The sequence below is a fragment of the Anolis sagrei genome, chromosome 4 (assembly GCF_037176765.1).
Source record: "Anolis sagrei isolate rAnoSag1 chromosome 4, rAnoSag1.mat, whole genome shotgun sequence".
Taxonomy (NCBI): domain Eukaryota; kingdom Metazoa; phylum Chordata; class Lepidosauria; order Squamata; family Dactyloidae; genus Anolis; species Anolis sagrei.
Window position 1 is genome coordinate 53,783,333 of NC_090024.1, and position 18,403 is coordinate 53,801,735.

Sequence of the window (18,403 nt, forward strand, 5' to 3'; positions counted from 1 at the left end):
AAAGGGTGCCTTGTGGAACCTTGTGGAGTCAGTGCCACCCTTTGAGCTTTTTCACATATACTGGGTGTGTGTGTAAACAGACACACATATACACATATATGCACAGGTAACAGGAAAGGATGTCTTGTGAAACCAGTCAGTGCCACCCTTGGAGCTTTCTTACACATTCTGTGTGTGTGTGTGTGTGTGTGTGTGTATACACATACATACATACACATATATACACACATATATACACAGGCACCAGGAAAAGATGCCTTGTGAAACGTGTCAGTGCCACCCTTTGAGCTTTCTTATACATACTCTGTGTGTGTGTGTGTATACACACACACACGTACACACACATATACACAGGCAACAGGACAGGATGCCTTGTGAAACCAGTCAGTGCCACTCTTTGAGGTTTCTTACACATACTCTGTGTGTGTGTGTGTGTGTATGTGTGTGTGTGTGTATATATATATATATATATATATATATATGCACACACACACACGTATACATACACACACACATATATACACAGGCAACAGGAAAGGATGCCTTGTGAAACCGGTCAGTGCCACCCTTTGAGCTTTCTTACACATACTCTGTATGTGTTTATGTGCATGTATACACACATACACACAGGCAACAGGAAAGGATGCCTTGTGAAACCAACCAGTGCCACTCTTTGAGCTTTCTTACACATACTGTGTGTGTATGTACACACACACACACACACACACATATATATACAGGTAACAGGAAAGGATGCTTTGTGAAACCAGTCAGTGCCACCCTTGGAGAAAAAAGGGTGTGATACAGAAACATCACTGCTTGTTTCAGTAGGTTAAAAACAAAATGCATTGGGCTCTTGCTGACTTTCTGGCTCATTGAGGAAATAAAGCAGGCAAAAGGAAAGGATGCCTCGTGGGACATTGTGGAGTCAGTGCCACCCTTTGAGCTTTTTTACGCATACTGTCTGTGTATGTGTGTGGATATATATAGACACACACACATATACACCCACAGGCAAAAGGAAAGGATGCCTTGTGGGGCATTGTGGAGTCAGTGCCACCCTTTGAGCTTTTTATATACATTCTCTCTCTGTGTGTGTGTGTACACACATACACATATACACAATATGTGTAAAAAAAGCTCTAAGGGTGGCACTGACTGGTTTCACACGGCATCCTTTGCTGTTGCCTGCTTTCTTTCCTCAATGAGCCAGAAGTCAGAAAGAGTCCAATGCTTTTTTAACCTACTGAAACAAGCAGTGATGTATCTCTATCACACCCATTTTTCTCTCAACCATTCAAGTAGTTTATTATTTGTCCTATATTTAGAAGGGACCGGGAAGGGGAGGGGGAGAGAGGCGGGCCCACCAGCTTTCCTCTTTCCTACACACAAACACAAGGGCAATGGCACCCGAGGACAATTTACTTTCTCACATAACTGAAATGGCAGCCTGGCTAGTTCCCTTCCACTGTGAATGAGTGACTGACGACTGTCGGGCGTGGGCCACGCATGCGACAAAATTGCTCAGAGAGAGGGAGAGAGAGCCTTAAAAGAAGAGGGATGAGTGCCGATATGAGCCTTTGCTATTAGAATTGTCCTCGAGGAAGCCCAGAGAAAAAGGGGAGCAGGAGGGACAGTGTTTTAGTGGCTGGAGGGAGGGTGAGATGTGGAGGCAGCCTGGGTATATTTGCATGGCGATTAATCTCTTGTTTTAAAGGAGATTATTTTGAGAGATTGCCAACAGGATAGCAGATAAATGTATTTTATTTTTATACTAAGCTAAGCATTGAAATAAGCAGTGATGTATCCCCCCACTTCCTGCCCTTTTCTCTTAACCATTCTAGTAGTCCATTATTTGCCCTACATTTTAGAAGGGTAAGTGTGTGTGTGTGTGTGGTGGTGGAGGGGGGAAGCTATACCCTTAAAGCCTCATAATCCACTATGTCTATGCCTTGGATAATACCAAGTTATTTTTGGTTTGAAACTACTGGAATTAGGATCAAAACCAGCCCCTTGTGTACTAAATCCAGATGGCAGAAATAATCCCAATACCAGCATCCAATCTCAATAAAACAGTGAAGAGTAGAGACATCACACTGGCAACAAAGATCCGCATAGTTAAAGCAATGGTATCCCTTGTAGTAACCTATGGATGCGACAGCTAGACCATAAGGAAGGCATAGCGAAGGAAGATAGCCACTTTTGAACTGTGGTGTTGGAGGAAAATTTTGAAAGTTCCTTGGACTTCAAGAAGATCAAACCAATTCATACTCCAGGAAATAAAGCCCGATTGCTCACTGGAGGGAAGGATATTAGAGGCAAAGATGAAGTATTTTGGCCACATAATGAGAAAATAGGAAAGCCTGAATGATGCTGGGGAAAATGGAAGGAAAAGGGGCCAACCAAGGACAATTTTATTTATTCATTTATATTTATTTACGCTATTTATAGCACGCCTTTCTCAGCCATACCGAGACTCAAGGCTGGTTACGGGCTGGCACAATTCAATGCCATACATTCACAAAACAGCAATTAGAGCAATTAAAAACAACCAAAATAACAATATAAAAACATATATAAAAGCCAATAAAACATGTAATCTCCAGTGTCATCCTGTTAAAATCGATTTCCAGTAACGTCTAGCCAATCCGAGTTCATTATTCATAGTTTCATGTTATCTATTCTGCTGTACTCTCAAAAGCTTGCTCAAAGAGCCAAATTTTCACCTCCTTGTGGAAAGTCAGGAGGGAGGGAGCCGATCTAATATTCCTGGGGAGGGAGTTCCATAGCCGGGGGGCCACCACTGAGAAAGTCCTGTCCCTTGTCCCTGCCAATCGCGCTTGTGATGCGGGCAGGATCGAGAGCAGGGCCTCCCCAGATGATCTCAAGGTCCTAGATGGTTCATAGGAGGAGATACGTTCAGACACGTAAGCTGGGGCGGAACCCATTGATGGATGTTATCCTTGAGTGACTGGCTTGACCTTGAAGAAGCTGGGGGTGGCCATGGCCAACAGGGAGCTCTGGTGTGGGCTGGTCCATGAGGCCACGAAGAGTTGGAAACAACTGAACAAATAGAAAACAACAACCAGCAACAGCGCGCACAAGCTCCCCTTTCCCCAGTTTCTCTTTTAGATTTAAGGTGGCTGCAGTATATCCTGATCCTTGCCGTTTTTAAAGCTGCTTCTTACAACTAATCAACAGCAGTGATGTATCTTTTGTCATTACTTTAGTTAGTGACTGTAAAAATGAAGCACAGTGGTTGAATTTTACAATCTGTTAAAACAATCCGACTTTAACTGCTGCTCATGTTCCTAATAAACATTTTTCATCCTGTTGGCAGCTATTGGAAGGAAAGGGTGTCTAAGAATTCCTCTTCAGACAAAGACTGTGCTGAAATCACCTTGAAAAGTTCAAATATATTTTAACAGCCTCAGGCATATACTAAAACCATTTGATGGGTTTCTTCCTTTTGAATATGCTTGGAGAAAGGGGGGAGGCTAGTGGAGGCAGTCGGCATAATACAGTCTGCAAGAAGGTACTTGCCTTGCCACTATTGTTAATGGGTCTTTGAAATGGCCATTTTAAGTACCTCTTCCTTTTTGTTCCCTTCTCCTAAACAGCGCCTGTCAACCAGTCTCCACAGGCCTCCAATCTCCCTGCCTGACAAATGCTCTCTGTGGATTAGCATGAGGTGGTAAATAGATCTTTGATCTTGGAAACCCTTTTAAAACCTCAGGAAACAACATCCACTCCTATGCAGGGCTATGGGGTAGCCAACTTATCTTTAACTATTAAGTTGCTGTGTCTTCCAAACAATGGGAAACTCGAGTGCAGGTTTTGCAAGACCAGTTTATCTCAGATAAATAAACAAAACCTATGTAACTTTCTGGATGCAGTTAGATATGAGGGCCCCAGACCTAGAAAATATGTCCCACCCAACTCTCTTTTTAACTCTGCACAGACACAATATCCCAGGGCCAATATAGAGTTGAACTCTGGACCGGCTGTAGAATAATTCTCACTACCAGCACTGGGGCTACTACTGGTGTTGGAAGGAGTACTTAGCATCTAGTGGGGATGGCCACCCTTACCATCCCCTTCTGGTCGCACAGTAGCAGTGACCATTGGGTGCAAAATAGCCTGGAGTGACATCGGCTGAGGTGGCAGAGGAGGAACTACCCTCTTCTTTCCCTCCTTCCTTCCCTGATTAACTCTTGCACTCTGACCAACATAATTCTAGATGAGTAATGGCCATCATCTATTTCACATCTAGTGGTCACCCCTACAATAAGAACAGGAGAGGGGTTGTAAGTGCCACCCCATGTCCCAGATCTGCCTGAGCCTGGGAACACAGGATGGTCATGTAAGCACTTGAGGCCAGTTCCATCTCAGAATTGGCCTAACTTTTTTCCATGGGCCTGAAGTCATAGTTTGCTTTGGAGTCTTGGGGAAACTCCAGAGCAATCTATGACTTTTGTTGAAAGCTGCATTAAATGGCCTTGACCTGTTGTTTATTCGTTCAGTCATTTCTGACTCTTCATGACCTCATGGAGTTCTGGCCTTGACCTGCATAAATCTAATCAGTTATGTGAATTAGATAGTTAACATGGATCTTCCCTCACTCTATTTTGGGGTTAGATGTGCATGTAGATGTTCCCTCTATATGTTAACCATCAGTATTAGTTTGCTATATTTCATCCAAAAGGGCCCAGGGTAATATGAATGTTCCCACTACCACATCACAAGAAATGTCAGACTGACAGATATTGCCTTAACAAAGGTGAGACTGATGTGTAAAGAGAGGTTTTCAACACAGACTCCTCTAGTCCTTAGCTAGACAGTATAAACATGCTCCAATGCACCAACCTGACTGCTTTTTAAAATGCAGTCTATCCCTGTGTATACATCAACTGTGCTGTGATTTTAAAGAATGGAGGGATAAGTACAAAAGAAGAGACAGAATTCTGCTGTGTGACAGATTGAATTTATCAATTTTTATTTGGAATTCTTTATGCATCCTTGTCTTTCCTTTTCATACCAATTTCCTCCCAGTAAAACTTTATATATTTGTACATTTGGCAAAACTAATATAAGAAGGAATTTCTTGCTAAAACTTTCCTCAGATGCAAGTCTGCTTGGTTGCTAAGCTACCCCTTCTGTCCTTAGACTATTTCCAAGCTTCTGTTAAGTTCTCTCTCCTGGACTTTGAGCAAGGAAAATCCAAAATGCCTTCTACTCTAAACTGTATTGAAGGGAGGGGTCTGTGGCAATAGAGGCTGAAATGTCTACATACAACCAGAAACTCTAGAATATTCAGACAAGAATCAATATATTGTAATATTTTCTAGAGTTAACGCTTAAGGAACATTATCTCTCCCAGATTTATAACACGGAGCATGGAAACAAACTGAATGCAATTTCTTATTGTCAGCCCACCTGTGCATTGACACACAGCTTAAACATTGAACACATGATCAGTATCAAAGCTCCAATTCCCTGCTTATCCTACCTTACTAATTACAGCAACATCCAAAATCTACAAAACAGTGATACCTTTATTAGGCCAACCATAATACACAAATTAGATTATGCAAGCTTCAAGAATGAAAAGATGATGCAGGCTTTCTCCATTCACTGTTGGAAATAGCAACCTTCTTCTAGCCTTTTCCAGTTATTTGTTATGTATACAATTCAGATTGTTTACTGTATTCCATATGTGTATATTAATACGCAGTTTTCCTTAACTCTGTGTTGTGGGAGGGTCTGCAGACCATGTGATCTGCAGATCTCAGATCTGGGACTGTTCAGATCTCAGACTCTATTTTATTTTATTTTATAAGCAGTAGAGACTGTATGCTTTTTAAAAGTCAGTAGAAACAGAATGCTTTAGACTCTATTAGATTCTCAGAACACAGAGATGCTTTAGACTTTGGACTGCTTATTGTAAGAAAGATGCCCTGTATTATCTGCACAGAGAAACTACTTGAAATCCTATCTGTAACTGGATTGATATGCAAATACCTGTGTGCTGAATACATGAAGTTTGTGAGTAAACCAACTATGTTATTTTAACAAATACTACTTATTTTTGGTATCTTGAGAACATGATGTTTTAACAAGGTGTTTTAAGGGAGAGTACATATTTTTTGGGCAACTGAAGTAACACTTCTGAAATTTGACTATATGTTTTTTGTACATTGGCATATCTTTGTTCCCAACAGTTCAAAGAGATATCTAGGTTCTCAGTCTAACAGCTAGAAATCGAGTTGCCTTGCACGAATACTAGTGGATATTTACAACTAAGGAGAAATTTGACTCAAGCAAGTTTAAGTGGCAGAGAGGGAAAAGGAAGGGGCTTGAGGCTGTTAGGAATTGTGGAAGTTGAAGTCCAAAACACCTGGAGGGCAAAAGTTTGCCTGTGCCTGAAATAACATTTTAGAGAGGAAAACAACAACCAAAAAGGCTGAGTGCAACCATGATGCATTATTTATTAATTTCTGTTTCAAAACTAAATAAATGACTACATTTGGCAGATCTGCCCTCTGCTTTCCACTTCTACAGCTAGAACTATGCCAAGGCAATCCTGGGAACAGAGGGAAGGAATGATGTGGGTTCCATATGGACAACAGACCTTTTGGCCTGGCCGACATTCCCTACTTGGAAACAGTGCACATAGTACAGATGTAGTCAATTTTACCATCCCTGCAAGCCACTATGTATATAGTAAATCATCTTGTAAGTTTCCTTCTCCCACATTCAGAGTTGTGTGCAAAACAATTCCCTAAATGCAGACCAACTGACATAAAACATAGACCACAAACCAGTACTTAGGACCCAATTCTGGTTTTCACTTGACTTCTTTAAAGAAAAGTAAATAAGAGGAACACTGTTTGGAGAGCTGGAGGTACAGCTGAAAATGATATAGGTTTTCCCCACCAGAAGTAATGAATTTTCAGGATTTCTCATGTGACAAGCTACAGTTACTTTAATGAAAAATAGAAGGAAAAAGATTTGAAAATGTATAATCTCCTTTTCATAAGGACTCTGTACCTATATTTCTTTTCCTTTTTATTGTAATGGCATGCAAAGTAAAAATTTTTAATTAGCTCAAACAACCACTCACTCTTATAAAAATAAGGAAGCCAGCATGAATAATAAATCACATAATAAACCAGGGTGGAAACTGTGTGGATTTCAGCTCCCATCTACCTTAAGCAGCATAGGCAAGGGTGAAGATTGCTGGGAGAAGCTGTTCAACAACATTAGGAAGCCCACACCATTCCCATCATAGGCCATTTGTGTGCAAAAAACCCCAAAACAATATAAAAATACAACAATATAAAAGTACTACATAAAATAAATAGCATATCGAGCATGCCTATTAAAAATTATACACAAATAAAATACAATTAAACATGCTACATGTAAGGAATAATACCATAATTGGGTTAGATAAAATTAAATCAGAGTATCTCCAAAGCAACTGACTGCAATATCAGCAAGAAATCATGCCTAGATTTTATGTAGCACTTTTATATTGTTGCATTTTTATATTATATTTATTTATTTGAATATTTTATATGAATGCCCTTTGGCCTAGACATTAATAAACTACGACTGTAACAAATTACTTTAACTTTCCAGTGTGAGTCATTATCTCTAAGCCTAACACAATTCATAGGATTGCTGTGAGTATAAAATAGTGGGAGAAAGGAATGCATTACACATGCTATCCTGAGCACCTTGGAATAAAGGAAGGTGGTTGTCGACTTATGAGTAGCACCCTTTAACTTCTATTTATCTAATATGTCAACAATAATAGTATTGAGATATTTGTCAAAAGCCTTACTGGAAACAAGATATAAACAGCATTCAGGAAACAAAGTAGACTATACATTATACGCAGCATTCTCCTGATCTACCATTCATTTTTTAAAAGAAAGAAAGACTGTGTATGTGTGTGTGTGTGTGTGGGGGGGGGGGGGGGGTTCATGTAGCATGACATTTGAGAAACACAACTTTAGGTGGCTTATCAACCACCTTTCTAATGTTCCCCAAACCTTGTTTTCCAGACAATTGTTTACAGGATACAAAGGAACAAAATCTACACACATAAGAAAAGTAAAAATATGCATGTATTTGTGGCTGTGGTGCCCACTTCCTCAGACAGGCACCCACTTCCACAAACTCAGGTGACACCAATGGCTCTCCCTCCAATGACGTTGCAGGTTATAGTGAGAGCTGTGAACATGTACAAGAGTCTTGTCACTGTCCTCCACAAACAAATACTGCCCACTACCCAAGTGAATGCTTTCATATGGGGACAATTTCATCCTAGATTTTATGTGTTTTCTCCACCACAGAAATCCTAGTGTTTCTTACTTTCTTTCTCCATTGGTATGGAATTTGCATGACCTTACTCACCTCCTCTCCCTTAACCCTTTCCTATTCTTTTCTATGGCACCCAGCAAACAGAGGATTTTATCAGCAATTCAACAGACTAGAGAAGTTTAAGGAGAATTCACCATGATTTATAAGAGTTGTAGGTACTGTGATGTGTAGTTCACCTGCAATCTGAGATCACTCTGAACTCCACCAATGATGAACTGGGAACTAACTTGACACAAGAACCTCCATGACCAACAAAAGATACTGGAGGGCTTTGTGGAAAATTTGCCTTGATTTGGGGGAGTTGTGGTTCACCTCCATCCAGAGAATACTGTGAACCCAAACACTGGATCCGGACCAAATTTAGTATATATATCTGATATGAGAAATTTGATAACTGGAGGAGTTTGGGGGGAACTCACCTTTCTTTCTGGGAGTTGCTGTTCACTCACAACCAGTGTAACTGTGACCTCCACTGGTGATGGACCTGGACCAAACTTGGCACACAAAACCCCCATGACTCAAGGTACTGGAGGGGTTTAAGGGGACTGACTCACCATAGTAGGAATTGTAGTTTGCCCTGCAGCCAGAGAGCACACTGAACCCCACAGATGATGCATCTAGAGCAAACTTGCCCAACATAACAAACATAACAAAAATACTGATGGAGTTTTTCAGGGTTAACTTGACATGATGTGAGTTGTAGTTCACCCACAACCTTATGCATTTTTTACAATTAAAAATGACTTTTTCAAATAACCTGGGCAATGCCAGGTAACCAAACTCCTTGTAGTAATGAATAATAATACATGATGACTCCCATATTTATGGGGGTTATATTTCTGGAACTCAAATGGATATGCAAAACACCAGAAGACAGCAAACCATGGAAAACATGCAGCCCAAGAATACCATGGGGAGATGCTGGATGACTTAGAAAATGTCAAGAGAGGACATATTTTGCTAGGCATGAATGAATTTTTATTTATTTTTATTTACAGTATTTATACGCTGCCTTTCTCACCCCTGGGGGGACTCAAAGTGGTTTGAATGAAACTACACTGCAGATACAAGGGTCATACTGTATGATACTCATTCAGCTTACAATTGTGTTGGCCTTGCTTGCTGCCTTTTAAAAATGGTACAACTTTTCTCTCATATGTAGTATTGCCAAAGCAGGTGTCACCCAAACATTACTTATATGTTTGATTTGATATTTTTGAATCAATATGGAACCGTCCATTTTTCCCTGCTCATTTCAATACTTTCAGCCCAGTTTCTCACATTCCAAAGAACATTTTGAATTTCATTCCTGTCTCCTGAGGTATAAGCAATCACATCCTTTCTTATATCAAACACAGATCTGAATGAGACTTCATCATTTCCATCATCCAAGTTTATGATTAAATGTTGAAGAATACCATGTCCAGAATAAAGCTCTGTGATTTCTCAAGTTGAAACCTTCTCCAGATTTATAAGGAGGAGTATTTCAAATATACATATTTTCCCACCAGCTGTACAAACACCTGTATTCAAAATCCAACTAATTTACTTTTTCTCTTTCCAACAATGTTTTCCAAGAAATTCACATTTCTGTTGTCAGTTTTCTATTAACTGCCAATCTTAGTAGAATAAAATGCCATTTGGTAATTGTGAAATGGGCAGATGTAACTGTGCATTTAGATCACAGGGTGGATGCTTATGCAAAGTTCTATTAATATACATTCAGTGCAAAATAGCAATATGTAATCAACACACACACACACACACACACACACACACTATATTTGTATACCGCCCTTCCCAACCCTCAGGTGACTCAGGGTGGTTTACAGAGGCAATGATTCAATGTCCCAAAACATCATAAAACTTTTAAAACATTAATACATAGTATAAAACCAAACAAAAGTAATAAAAACATAAGCCATTATACATATTACATAAGCCATATATGTGAGGTATATATATAAACACAACTGATGGCTAGCATAGGGAAGGGTTAACACCCCTGTGGTGTTTATTTTGCCATCTGAGCCCCTGTTCAGAAGATTTCCCCTCCTTTTCTGTCCCTGTGATAATTGGATTTTGAAAAAAGATGGCTTGTTGTGGAAATAAGGATAGGTGAGAAAGCTTGAGTTGAGACCCCTTTTCCCTGGGAGTAAATTTACATTCTGAGGGGCAGATTTCTCTCACTTTCTGTTGTCTCACCCCACTTCTTAACTATGAGTTGTTTGTAAGTCAGATGTTTGCAACTTGGGGATTGCCTGTACATTGCTTGGCTTAAGTAGAGAATGAAATTACTCTATTACTCCTTAGATCTCAGGAATTTTAAATGCATTAACAGGATTAGATCAAACATTTTAGGTAATTTAGATATAATTTCAAGCACTTCTGTAGCTAGTTCATGATATACATCTCTACTAGAACATCATAATAAATATGGTGCGAGTTTCCCTCTACATTTCCTGTGCATAAGCCTTCCTATTCTTTTATAGTACAGTACTGTCATTTCCTGGAAAACCTTCTCTATTTTGTCAGTCACAGAAAGTAAAAATAAGATAGGAGACCTTCATATGAAAGGGAATGACATCAAGGTAGAATAAAAATAGTAATTTCCTCCACAGAAAAATCCCCCCTCAAGAAATTATCCTTAAACTACCATGGCGGGCTGCTCTGTGATAAGAACTGGAAAGAGAAATAAGGAAAGAAGAGGTGGGAAACTGGCAAGGCTCCATCTCTGCTTCTTTTTATCAGTTGCCTAAGCCAACAGAGTTTGATCAGTCACAAAAGTTACAGTGTCAGAAGCGAGTTAAAGTCAAAATATTATACAGGTGGAGGCAGTTACAGCAGCTAGGTCATATTATACTGCACAGTTGGCTTTCTGGAAGTGCAGAATTATTTAATCAGTGATCTCCTGTTCCACAATTCAAACTGCGGTTAATAATAATAATATTAATAATAATAACAACAACAATAGTTTATTTATATCCCACCCTATCTTCTCAAGGAGTTTAAGATTACAAGTTGCATGTCTCATTCAGGATCCTGGATACAGGTGTTTAATCAGCTTTGCTACTCAGAATGAAGGATAAGTTTACAGAAGGGAGCTGATGAATATGCAAGATTGAGATTCACACATTGTTCACTAAATTGTGCTCAAGATTGAGTGGAATTGTAAATAAGTAAGGACTTCCCTTTCAATTAAGGTAAATAGGTCTGCTAAAAAAGATAAAACATGGGACCTAAAGGAAATCAAGCTTGAGTTATCTCTAGAAGCCAAGTTGACCAAACAAAGGTTGTTATACTTCAACTATACAATGAGAAGACATGACAGTAGGAAAGTCAATAATGCTGATAAGGTAAAAGGAAGTAAGACAAGAGGAAGACCTCATTGTAGATGGATAGACTTGATCAAGTTACCCAAGGCCCTAAATCTGCAAACCCTGAGCAGGGCTACTGCTAACAGGGTGATTCAGAAGTCTCTCATTCACACGGTCAAAGATGACTTGACAGCAATTAACAGCAAACCACCATACTAAACTAAACCAGAACTTTCTTTAATGCACTGCTTTACAATACACACTGCTGGGATCCATCTGAATTGGGCCCACAATAGGAGAAGGATTAAATCTGCTTGTCCTTTCACTACAGCAGAAGTAGAGAAAGTGTGTCCTGTGAAGTGCATATGGCCCAGAAGGCCACGTCTTGTTCCCAAAGGCATTCAGACTATTTTATTAGATTTTTAGACTAATGGCAAGAAGCAGCTCAAAATTATCTCAAAATGTGGCAGTTCTACTTTCACTGCGTGACCTAGGATAAGTTAAATTCTCTCAGTCTCTGAGAAAGGCAAAGGCAACCCCCACCCCCAACATCTCTTGCAAGAAAAAATAAAGTGATAGAGCATAAAGCAACAACAAAACCCAAAGAGTATTGTGGCCATGGCTTGGTTGAGCAGGGATGAGACTGTAACAATATTGAAGAAAATGTAAGATCTAGAAATTATTATAGTTTTCCAATAAGGAGCAATACTGAGAAACATTAAAGAGTGTAGGTAATCTCTGCTAATCTTCATTTCTATAGTTTTCAAGCATTTTTGCGCACAATGGTATTTTCCATAGCAAAGTGTGATATGGAAGGAAACTCCAATCCAATACACATAGATGTGTAAAAAAACACAGGTTATACTTTTCCTTTGGGTAATACAAGTGTAGCCATAGCAAACAATTACTGTAAAGTTAATCCCACAACTCCATGTACCGTTGCATGGGAATGACATGATGTAAGCAGGGGAAAATTCAATGTAATATCATTCTGTTCCCGTTTAAATCAGGAATGTTTTCTATGAGTGCATGTCTCTGATCTACAGGAAACAGCTCACCCCTGTCAAAAACATTCATACGCTTTGGTGAGTACATGGAATTCCTATATTTCAGGATGATCCCAATTTATGTTAGAGTTGTGTTCACAGACTTGCAGTGTAAATGAGAAGTGACGGAAATTGAGGGAGCATATTCCACAGGGAATCATTGCAGGGAAGGAGGATTTGTTCCAACAAAGCTGTAATAGCCACACTAAGGGTCCTTCCAGACAGGACCTATATCCTAGGAACTGATTCCAGATTTTCTGTTTATCCCAGTTTATCTGGTAGTGGGGACTCATATAATCCAGTTTAAAGCAGAAAACCTAGGATCTGATCCTGGGATATGGGGCCTGTCTGGAAGGGCCCCAAGTTAGCAGTTCTACTCAATCCACCACTGATTTTAAAGAGGTAGTCGATTAAGTCCACCTCTTTCAGGATACAGAAATTCATAGATGATCTCCAGAGAAACCAAACAGGTTGTCCATTTGAAATGTTATAAATGGGGTAATGGAAATTGACACTCATCTGTTACTTTACTTTATTGTCTAGAACAATAGCACCATAGGCCTTTATTCTCCGATATATACAACAGCATAATAGCACCAGAGCCCCCAGTGGTGCAATGGGTTAAACCCTTGTGCTGACAGGAGTGAAGACCGACAGGTTGGAGATTCGCATTTGAAACAGCATGGATGAGCTCGCTCTGTCAGCCCCAGCTCCCCATGCTAGGACATGAGAGAAGCCTCCCACAAGGATGATAAAACATCAAAACATCCGGGTGTCTCCTGGGCAACGTCCTTGCAGACGGCCAATTCTCTCACACCAGAAGTGACTTGCAGCTTCTCAAGTCACTCCTGACACACAAAAAACAACCAAAAAACCAAGAGTGTTACAGTAAAAAAATAAAGCTTTAGTTATATCACACCCCCTCTCCCCGAGGGGACTCCGGGCAGCTTACAACAGAGAAAACACAATATAAAATATAAACACATGACCACATCACAAAATGAAATCAAAATAATAAAAACAAATTCTAATACATAAAGGGAAATAAAACATCATAAACATGAGTTATAATTCAAAGGGACATCACTGGAACTAGGTAGTGATAAAGACATGTAATATATTATAATAATATATTATTGAATATTTAAGAAGAAATGGGACATCAGCCATATGGTGCAGCGGTTACTACATAAGACTTGGATTAGAATGTCATCTTGCACATTGGAATCATATCAGAGATATTCATTCTCTGTTATGGGAATCCTTCTCTGGAGGTCTGCAAAAACCAGAATTTGCAGATGGTTCAGAAGTGGAGCAAAAATTTAAAATGTGGAAGAGGAAGAGAGCCATTAACATAATGTTTGCATTCCAGCACATTTTTAAGGAGACACATTATTACTCATCCCAGGGTTCTGGAAGGAGTGGGAGTGATAAATCTGAAGACAGCAAGAACAGAGTATGAGAGGAGAAGAAGCATGAAGAAACAATGACACAGCAGGGAGTTGGTTGAACAAGCAGCCAATTCAGCACACTAGCAACAGTAGTTCCTCTGGGGAAATACTGTTCTATATCATACAAGAGCCAGCAGAGAAAGAAAGGGGAGTCTGATCATATGGCAAATCCCCAAAACTGTAATCATGAACACTTGATTATGTTGCAAAGCAGTTGTGATGCTGGAGATTATGTCTGATCTTCACTAAGGCAGTGGTTCTCAACCTGTGGGTCTCCAGATGTTTTGGCCTTCAACTTCCTGAAATCCTAACAGCTAGTAAACTGGCTGGGATTTCTGGAAGATGCAGGCCTGGGGTTCCATAGGTTGAAAACCACTGATCTAAGGCTTGAATCCAGGTTATTTGCTGGACTGTATTCTCGCTTAGGAATCTGCCCATGTTGTGAGATCTCATGCAGTAGCCCTTCTCACAGTCTCACCATTTTCACAGGTACATGTGGTGGGAACATGGAAAAGGCTCAGGGGGGGGGGGTGTGACTAACCTGTAGGATTATCTCATTGATCATGGATCAATGAGATAGTCTTAGGATCTGTAGTTTTATGAAGCTGTCTGTGCAAAAGAGTGCTGGTGACTCACCAAACTACAATCTCCACAATTTCAGCGTATTAAGTCATAGCAGTTAAAGTGGTATCAAATTGCATGCAATCTACAATGTAGATGTATTCTGGGACTACCTTCCCAACGAAGATACATTGCCATTCTCCTTGAAGAGCTTCTTGTTCCTGAAGGCCTTTTAGGGCTGATATTTTTTTGTATCAGGAGTGACTTGAGAAACTGCAAGTCGCTTCCGGTGTGAGAAAGGGAATCTTTAAAATTGCAAAATTGAGTAAATTAATGATTTAATAAAAATAGCATGATTTGGTTAATTCACAATTAATTGCAGCTGTCAGTTGTTATTTTATATTCTACATGTCTTGGCTGATTAGAACTGTGCTATTTCTTTTAAACATGGAATTTTGGACTATTCATATGGCTAGTAGATCTCCCAGGGGATAATTTCTGATTATAGAACAGTGGGAAAAATAGTAAAGAAGTTCAGATCATTTTAAAACAGGGCCTTAAAAGGGCACCCAGTCTATCTCATTACCAAAGGAAGCAAGCAGTCCAGAGCCATAAACAAACATTCCATTAAACTTAATATTTTTTCCATTAAGGGAAAATATCCAAATCCCTCTCCACTTTCCACCCAAATTACCATCCAAATTACCATAGTTTTGTAGTCTTTGTAATTAAAGCTAACAGCTTAATCATTGTAATGTACATTACTTTTTTGGATATGAGGGGTAAAGATCAGACTAGGAATTTCATAAATCACTCTTTCAAAAATACAGATGTGCTGAATTTCTACCAACTGATACCTAGAACAGCTTTGAAAAATAAGAAATTAGAAAATCCTGTAGTACATCAAAGAAAAAAAAAGTTAAATTCCCACATTAAAAAAAACCAATTATGTAAAGTATTAAAGGGGTTGTTTTCTTTCCTCCTGTCTAGAGCAGTAAAATGGTCTGAAATTCAGAAAAAGAGAAATATGCATGGGTATTTGCATGAATATCACCACTTGGAAAGTCTTTTGCCCCTTTGTGTTCAATCATCTTGACACTTATGATAATACCATTGAGAAAAGACCCCCAAAGTAGGTCAGGGGAGGAAGATAAAGTCATTGAGGTAACTGGGACCAGGGCTGAAGCAAAGAGTGGGTGGAGTTGAGTGTATGTTGTTGTTGTTGTTGTTGTTGTTGTTGTTGTTGTGTGCCTTCAAGTTATTTCCAACATATGGTGACTCTTAGATGAACTAATCACAGGGTTTTTTTTCTAGCAGCATTTAGAATAATAGAATCTATCCAGTCCAGCCCTTGCCATGCAGGAACTCAGGATCAAAGCATTGCTCACATACGGCTATCCAGCCTTTGCTTAAAAACCTCCAGAGGAGGAAATTCCACCACACAGTGAGACAGCAGCATATTTCACTGTCAAAGGGCTCAAACCGTCAGGAAGTCCTCCCTAATGGTTCTCAACCTGTGGGTCCCTAGGTATTTTGATCTACAACTGCCAGAAATCCCAGCCAGTTTACTAGCTATAGAGTTTCTGGCAGTTGAAGGCCAAAACATCTGGGGACCCACAGGTTGAGAACCACTGGATTCGATGGAATCTCTCTTCCTGCTGTGTCCTAGACTCCAGAGCAGCAACAAACAAGCTTGCCCTCTCCTCAATGTGACAGCCTTTCAAATAGTTAAACATGAAGAAGCCACTCTAAACAGCTTCACAGAAGCATACGAGAAGCTTGGCCTGTCATTGAACATTGAGAAAACCAAAGTGCTCTTACAGCAGTCACCAGCCAATCCCTCTCCAATGCCAGAAATACAGGTTAATGGTGTAACATTAGAAAATGATCATTTCCGCTACCTTGGCAGACACCTCGCCACAAAAGTCAACGTTGACACTGAAATACAACACCGCCTGAGCTCTGCAAGCGCAGCATTCTTTCTGAATGAAGCACAGAGTGTTTGAGGACCGGAACATCCGTAGGGATACCAAGGTGATTGTTTATAAAGCTATTGTCCCCCCCCAACCCTGCTATATGCCTGTGAGACGTGGAGTATCTACAGATGTCATATGCAACTCCTAGAACGATTCCACCAGCGCTGCCTCCGAAAAATCCTGCAAATCACTTGGGAAGACAAGCGGACAAATGTCAGTGTGCTGGAAGAAGCAAAGATCACCAGCACTGAAGCGATGGTCCTCCGCCATCAACTCTGCTGGACTGGCCATGTTGTTCGGATGCCTGACCACCATCTCTAAAGAAGTTGCTCTACTCCGAACTCAAAAATAGAAAACGGAATATTGGTGGGCAGGAAAAGAGATTTAAAGATAGGCTCAAAGCCAACCTTAAAAACTCTGGCATAGACACTGAGAACTGGGAAGCCCTGGCCCTTGAGCACTCCAACTGGAGATCAGCTGTGACTAGCAGTGCTGCAGAATTTGAAGAGGCACGAATGGAGGGCGAAAGAGAGAAATATGCCAAGAGGAAGGTGCATCAAGCCAACCCTGACTGGGAACAACTTCCACCTGGAAACCAATGCCCTGCAGGAGAACATGCAAATCAAGAATAGGGCTCCATAGTCAGCTACGTACCCACCTCCAGGACATCGATCTTGGAAGACAATCCTATTCGGACAACGAGGGATCACCTAAATAAGTAAACATTGCTAAAATGTCCCCTCTCAGCCTTCTTTTGTATCTTCTCAGCCTTCTTGAATTTCGTCAGGAGATATTTCTTAAGAAGAAGTTTACTCTTATCTTCCTCTGACCTTATATCCATCAATTCTACACCCACAGATTCCATCATCAATTGAAAACTTTTATTTGTCATTTTATAAACTGGACACCATTTTATATAGTGGGACATGGGCATCTATGGAATTTTGTGCCTATGGAGGGTCCTGAAGCCAAACCCCAGAAACCAAGGACCCATTGTGTATCTGTTCCCATTCCATATAAATCGGTCTTATAGCCTTCAGATGATTGTTTCCAAATTATTTTATTTTTACTGATTTTATTCATGTTAACTTTCAGTGGCAACTGAATTAAATGTAGATACATTCAAAGTCTGTCCCACTGCATTTAAAATAGTTGGGGAAATGGGCTGTTCGCAGCTCTTTAAAAATGCAATTTGATCCATGACCATGCTTTGATGCCGAATTTTACAATTCAGAATGTTCTGTGTTGTTTCCTTTATGATGGAATATAGCAGTTAGGAGGTGCACAGGGAAAAGCACATATAAAACTGCACTTGCTCTTGGACATTCATATAATTCTGTCTATACAGAACAGAGCCATAAGCGTGCAAAACTCTGACTTGCACGCTAAATAATAGTGTCCTTAATTGAAACAAAAAATTCCTTGTTTTCAATTATGAGAAAACCATGTTTATTTTTTTACTTAGCTCAAAGAAAAAAAATAACATACTAGATATGGGATATATGTAATTAACCATCTCTTTTTTTGTAATGTAAGAAGTGTTGAGGCTTTCAATATAAAAAGCAAAAAATACTAAAAATGATAATTCTGTGGAAAAACAATACAACTTTTACTGTTATTATTTTGGATTTCTCCACTCATACACATGAGAAAAGTTGTCA

The 18,403-nt window shown here is 39.8% G+C and overlaps 1 protein-coding gene across 1 annotated transcript in view; it reads right to left on the minus strand.

The window, feature by feature from the left end:
• MAPRE2 (microtubule associated protein RP/EB family member 2) overlaps window positions 1-18,403 on the minus strand; it is a 132,467-nt gene that overhangs the window by 69,744 nt on the left and 44,320 nt on the right. The window lies entirely within an intron of this gene.